This window comes from Arachis duranensis, chromosome 4, assembly GCF_000817695.3.
Source record: "Arachis duranensis cultivar V14167 chromosome 4, aradu.V14167.gnm2.J7QH, whole genome shotgun sequence".
Taxonomy (NCBI): domain Eukaryota; kingdom Viridiplantae; phylum Streptophyta; class Magnoliopsida; order Fabales; family Fabaceae; genus Arachis; species Arachis duranensis.
Window position 1 is genome coordinate 67,136,447 of NC_029775.3, and position 6,533 is coordinate 67,142,979.

General features: G+C 39.2%; 1 non-coding gene across 1 annotated transcript; it reads right to left on the bottom strand.

The window, feature by feature from the left end:
- Positions 1-1,091: 1,091 nt before the first annotated feature.
- On the bottom strand, positions 1,092-1,199 carry LOC127747154 (small nucleolar RNA R71). The gene has a single exon (XR_008008958.1). It is a non-coding gene; the product is annotated as a small nucleolar RNA R71 (small nucleolar RNA).
- Between the last annotated feature and the right edge of the window lie 5,334 nt (positions 1,200-6,533).

A 6,533-nucleotide genomic window follows, 5' to 3' on the forward strand; every position in this document is an offset into this window, starting at 1 on the left:
TTTCTTGTTAGTCAAGTCATCAATTTTAAAAATTAAATCTCTTTCAAAACAAATTTCAATCATATCTTTTCAAAAATTTGATTTCAAAATATCTTTCCTAACTTCTTATCTTTTCAAAATTGATTTTCAAATCTTTCTCAACTAACTAATTGACGTTTTGTTTGTTTCTTATCTTTTTAAAAACTACCTAAGTACTTTTCTCTCTCTAATTTTCGAAAAGTACCTCCCTCTCTTTCAAAATTCTTTTAATTAACTAATTATTTCAAATTTTAATTTTAATTTTATTTCCTCTCTTAATTTTTGAAAATCACTAACCATTTTTCAAAAACAATTTTCGAAAACTCTCTCTCTCTCTCTTATCTCCTTCTATTTATTTTAATTATTTACTAACACTCTTCTCTTCATCTAAAAATTCGAACCCTCTCTTCTCCTTTGTGTTCGAATTTTTCTCATCCTTCTTCTATTCTTTTCTTCTTCTACTCACACAAAGGAATCTCTCTACTGTGGTAAAGAGGATCCCTATTATTATTTTTTGTTCCCTTCTTTCTTATATGAGCAGGAGCAAGGACAAGAATATTCTTGTTGAAGCAGATCCTGAACCTAAAAGGACTCTAAAGAGGAAATTAAGAGAAGCTAAATTACAACAATCCAGAGACAACCTTACAGAAATTTTTGAAAAAGAAGAGGAGATGGCAACCGAAAATAATGACAACAATAATAATGCAAGGAGGATGCTTGGTGACTATACTACACATACTTTCAAATTTGATGGAAGAAGCATCTCAATCCCTGCCATTGGAGTAAACAACTTTGAGCTGAAACCTCAACTAGTTGCTCTAATGCAACACAACTACAAGTTTCATGGACTTTCATCAGAAGATCCCTATCAGTTTTTAACTGAGTTCTTGCAGATCTGTGAGACTGTTAAGACTAGAGTAGATCCTAAAGTCTACAGGCTCATGCTTTTCCCTTTTGCTATAAGAGACAGAGCTAGAGCATGGTTGGACTCACAACCTAAAGATAGCCTGGACTCTTGGGATAAGTTGGTCACGGCCTTCTTGGCTAAGTTCTTTCCTCCTCAAAAGCTGAGCAAGCTTAGAGTGGATGTTCAGACCTTCAAACAAAAGGATGGTGAATCCCTCTATGAAGCTTGGGAAAGATACAAGCAGATGACCAAAAGGTGTCCTTCTGACATGCTTTCAGAGTGGACCATTTTGGATATAATCTATTATGGTCTATCTGAGTTCTCTAAGATGTCACTGGACCATTCTGCAGGTGGATCTATTCACCTAAAAAAAATGCCTGCAGAAGCTCAAGAACTCATTGACATGGTTGTAAATAACCAATTCATGTTCACATCTGAGAAGAATCCTGTGAGTAATGGGACGCCTTAGAAGAGGGGAGTTCTTGAAATTGATGCTCTGAATGCCATATTGGCTCAGAACAAAATGTTGACTCAGCAAGTCAACATAATTTCTCAGAGTCTGAATGGATGGCAAAATGCATCCAATAGTACTAAAGAGGCATCTTCTGAAGAAGAAGCTTATGATCCTGAGAACCCTGCAATGGTAGAGGTGAATTACATAGGTAAACCCTATGGGAACACCTATAACTCCTCATGGAGAAATCAACCAAATTTCTCATGGAAGGATTAACAAAAGCCGCAACAAGGCTTTAATAATGGTGGAAGAAATAGGCTCAGCAGTAGCAAGCCTTTTCCATCATCTTCTCAGCAACAGACAGAGAATTCTGAGCAGAGCCCCTCTAGCTTAGCAAACATAGTCTCTGATCTGTCTAAGGCCACTTTAAGTTTCATGAGTGAAACAAGGTCCTCCATCAGAAATCTGGAGGCACAAGTGGGCCAGCTGAGTAAGAATATCACTAAAACTCCTCCTAGTACTCTCCCAAGCAATACAGAAGAAAATCCAAAAAGAGAGTGCAAGGCCATTGATATTTTCTATATGGTCGAATCCAAGGAGGAAGGGGAGGACGTGAATCTCAATGAGGAAGACCTCATGGGACGTCCCCCAGACAAGAAAGAGTTCCCTATTGAGGACCTAAAGGAATCTGAGGCTCATATAGAGACCATAGAGATTCCATTAAACCTCCTTCTACCATTCATGAGCTCTAAGAACTATTCTTCCTCTGAAGAGGATGAAGATGTAACTGGAGAGCAAGTTGCTCAATATCTAGAGCCATCATGAAACTGAATGCCAAGTTGTTTGGTAATGAGACTTGGGAAGGTGAACCTCCCTTGTTCATTAGTGAACTAGATACATGGGTTCAGCAAACTTTACCTCAAAAGAAATAAGATCCTGGTAAATTCTTAATATCCTGTACCATAGGCACCATGACCCTTGAGAAGGCTCTATGTGACTTGGGGTCAAGTATAAATCTTATGCCACTCTCTGTAATGGAGAAAATAGGAATCTTTGAGGTACAGGCTGCCACATTCTCATTAGAGATGGCAGACAAGTCAATAAGACAAGCTTTTGGATTGGTAGAGGATGTGTTAGTAAAGGTTAAAGGCCTTTACATCCCTGCTGATCTCATAATCTTAGACACTAGGAAGGAAGAGGATAAATGCATCATCCTTGGAAGACCCTTTCTAGCCACAGCAAAAGCTGTGATTAATGTTGACAGAGGTGAACTAGTCCTTCAAATGAATGGGGACTACCTTGTGTTTAACGCTCAAGGATCTTCCTCTGCAACCATGGAGAGGAAGCATGAAAAGCTTCTCTCAATACAGAGTCAAACAAAGCCCCCACAATCAAACTCTAAGTTTGGTATTGGGAGGCCACAACCAAACTCTAAGTTTGGTGTAAAACCCCCACATTCAAACTCTAAGTGTGGTATTGGGAGGTCCCAACAATGCTCTGATAATTTGTGAGCTCCATGAGAGCTCACTGTCAAGCTATTGACATTAAAGAAGCGCTTATTGGGAGGCAACCCAATTTTTATTTATCTATATTTCTATTGTTCTTTTATGATTTATTAGGTTTATGATCATGTGGAGTCACAAAACAATTGCAAAAATTAAAAACAGAATCAAAAACAGTAGAAGAAACAGCACACCCTAGAGGAAAAGCTTATTGGCGTTTAAACGCCAGTAAGGAGCATCTGGCTGGCGTTCAACGCCAAAACAGAGCATGAAGCTGGCGTTGAACGCCAGAAACAAGCAGCAGTCTGGCATTTAAATGCCAGGATTACACCATGAGGAGAGCTAGCGTTAAACGCAAGAAACAAGCATGGAACTGGCGTTCAACGCCAGAAACATGCTGCAAATTGGCATTGAACGCCCAAAACAAGCATGGAGGTGGCGTTTAACGCCAGAAACATGCTACAGTCTGGCATTAAACGCCAGGATTGCATGCAGAGGGCGTTTTACACACCTAATTGGTGCAGGGATGATAAATCCTTGACACCTCAGGATCTGTGGACCCCACAGGATCCCCACCTACCTCAACTCACCTTCTCTCATCTTCACATAATCTAATAACACTCTTCCCCAAACACCCTTCACCAATCACCTCAATCTCTCTTTCTCATCACCTCTTTACCACTCACATCCAACCACTCTTCCCCAAAAACCCCACTTACCTTCAAATTCAAAATCTCTTTCCTACCCAAACCCACCCTAAATGACCGAACCCACTACCCTCTCCCTCCACTATATAAACCCCTCCATCTTTCTTCATTTTCACATAACACAACCCCCTCTTCTCCCCCTTGGCCGAAACACACAACTCTCTCCCTCTCCTCCATATCTTCTTCTTCTTCTTCTATTCTTTCTTCTCTTACTCAAGGATGAGCAACATTCTAAGTTTGGTGTGGTAGAAGCATAGCTTTTTTGTTTTTCCATAACTATTTATGGCACCTAAGGCCAGAGAAACCTCTAGAAAGAGGAAAAGGAAGATAAAAGCTTCCACCTCCGAGTCATAGGAGATGGAGAGATTCATCTCAAAAGCTCATCAAGACCACTTCTATGAAGTTGTGGCCAAGAAGAAGGTGATCCCCGAGGTCCCTTTCATGCTCAAGAAAAATGAGTATCCGGAGATCCGACATGAGATCCAAAGAAGAGGTTTGGAAGTTCTTACCAACCCCATTCAACAAGTTGAAATCTTAATGGTTCAGGAGTTCTATGCCAATGCATGGATCACTAGGAACCATGATCAAAGTATGAACCCGAAGCCAAAGAATTATCTTACAATGGTACGGGAGAAATGCTTAGATTTCAGTCTAGAAAATGTAAGGTTGGCATTCAACTTGCCTATGATGCAAGAAGACGCACGCCCCTACACTAGAAGGGTCAAACTTTGATCAAAGGTTGGACCAAGTCCTCATGGACATATGTGTGGAAGGAGCTCAATGGAAAAGAGACTCAAAAGGCAAGCCGGTTCAATTAAGAAGACTGGACCTTAAGCCTGTGGCTAGAGGATGGTTGGAGTTCATCCAACGCTACATCATCCCCACTAGCAACCGATCCGAAATAACTGTGGATCGGGCCATCATGATCCATAGCATCATGATTGGAGAGGAAGTAGAAGTTCATGAAGTCATCTCTCTTGAATTCTACAAAGTAGCCGAAAAGCCCTCCACCTTGGCAAGACTAGCTTTTCCTCATCTTATTTTTCATCTATGCTACTTAGCTGGAGTTGTCATAGAAGAAGACATCCTCATTGAAGAGGACAAGCCCATCACTAAGAAGAGGATGGAGCAAACAGGAGTGCCTACCCATGGATCTCAAGAGACACATGAGGAAGCTCATCATCAAGAAATCCCTGAGATGCCTCAAGGGATGCACTTTCCTCCAAACAACTATTGGGAACAACTCAACACTTCTCTAGAAGGATTGAGTCATGATATGAACTAATTATGGGTGGAACACCAAGAGCACTCCATCATTCTCCATGAGATTAGAGAAGATCAAACAGCTATGAGGGAGGAGCAACAAAGGCAAGGAAGAGACATAGAGGAGCTCAAGGACGCCATTGGTCCTTCAAGGAGAAGGCGCCACCATCACTAAGGTGGACTCATTCCTTAACTTCCTTGTTCTTACTTCTCTGTTTTTTGATTTATGAGCTTCATGTTTGTCTATGTTTGTGTCTTTGTTACATGATCATTAGTATCTAGTGTCTATGTGTTAAGGCTATGAATAATTCCATGAATCCTTCACCTCTCTTAAATGAAAAATATTTCTAATACAAAAGAACAAGAAGTACATGAGTTTTGAATTCATCCTTGAAATTAGTTTAATTATATTGATGTGGTTACAATACTTTTTGTTTTTGAATGAATGCTTGAACAGTGTATATTTTTTATCTTGTTATTTATGAATGTTAAAATTGTTGGCTCTTGAAAGAATGATGAACAAGAAAAATATTATTGATAATCTGAAAAATCATAAAATTGATTCTTAAAGCAAGAAAAAGCAGTGAAAAAAAAGGTGGCAAAAAAATAATAATAATAATAAAAGAAAAAGAAAAAGCAAGTAGAAAAAGCCAATAGCCCTTAAAATCAAAAGGCAAGGGTAAAAAGGATCCAAGGCTTTGAGCATCAATGGATAGGAGGGCACAAGGAAATAAATCTAGGCCTAAGTGGCTAAATCAAGCTGTCCCTAACCATGTGCTTGTGGCATGCAGGTCCAAGTGAAAACAAAGCTGAGTCACAATCTGAAAAGGTTCACCCAGTCATGTGTCTGTAGCATTTATGTATCCGGTGGTAATACTGGAAAATAAAGTGCTTAGGGCCACAGCCAAGACTCATAAAAGTAGCTGTATTCAAGAATCAACATACTTAACTAGGAGCATTAATAACACTATCTGAACTTTGAGTTCCTATAGATGCCAATCATTCTAAACTTCAAGGGATAAAGTGAGATGCCAAAACTGTTCAAAAGCAAAAAGCTACTAGTCCCGCTCATCTAATTAGAACTAAGCTTCATTGATGTTTTGAGTTTTATAGTATATTCTATTCTTTTTATCCTAATTGATTTTCAGTTTCTTGGGGACAAGCAACAATTTAAGTTTGGTGTTGTGATGAGCGGATAATTTATACGCTTTTTGGCATTGTTTTTAGGTAGTTTTTAGTAGGATCTAGCAACTTTTAGGGATATTTTTATTAGTTTTTATGCAAAATTTATATTTCTGGACTTTACTATGAGTTTGTGTGTTTTTCTATGATTTCAGGTATTTTCTGGCTGAAATTGAGGGACCTGAGCAAAAATCTGATTCAGGCTGAAAAAGGACTACTGATGCTGTTGGATTCTGACCTCCTTGCACTCAAAATGGATTTTCTGGAGCTACAGAACTCCAACTTGCGTGCTCTTAACGGCGTTGAAAAGTAGACATGTAGAGCTTTCCAGCAGTATATAATAGTCTATACTTTGTTCGAGTTTAGACAATGCAAACTGGCATTCAATGCCAGTTTCATGCTGCATTCTGGAGTAAAACGCCAGAAACACGTCACAAACCAGAGTTAAATGCCAAAAATACGTTACAACTTGGCGTTTAACTCCAAGAGAAGCCTCTGCA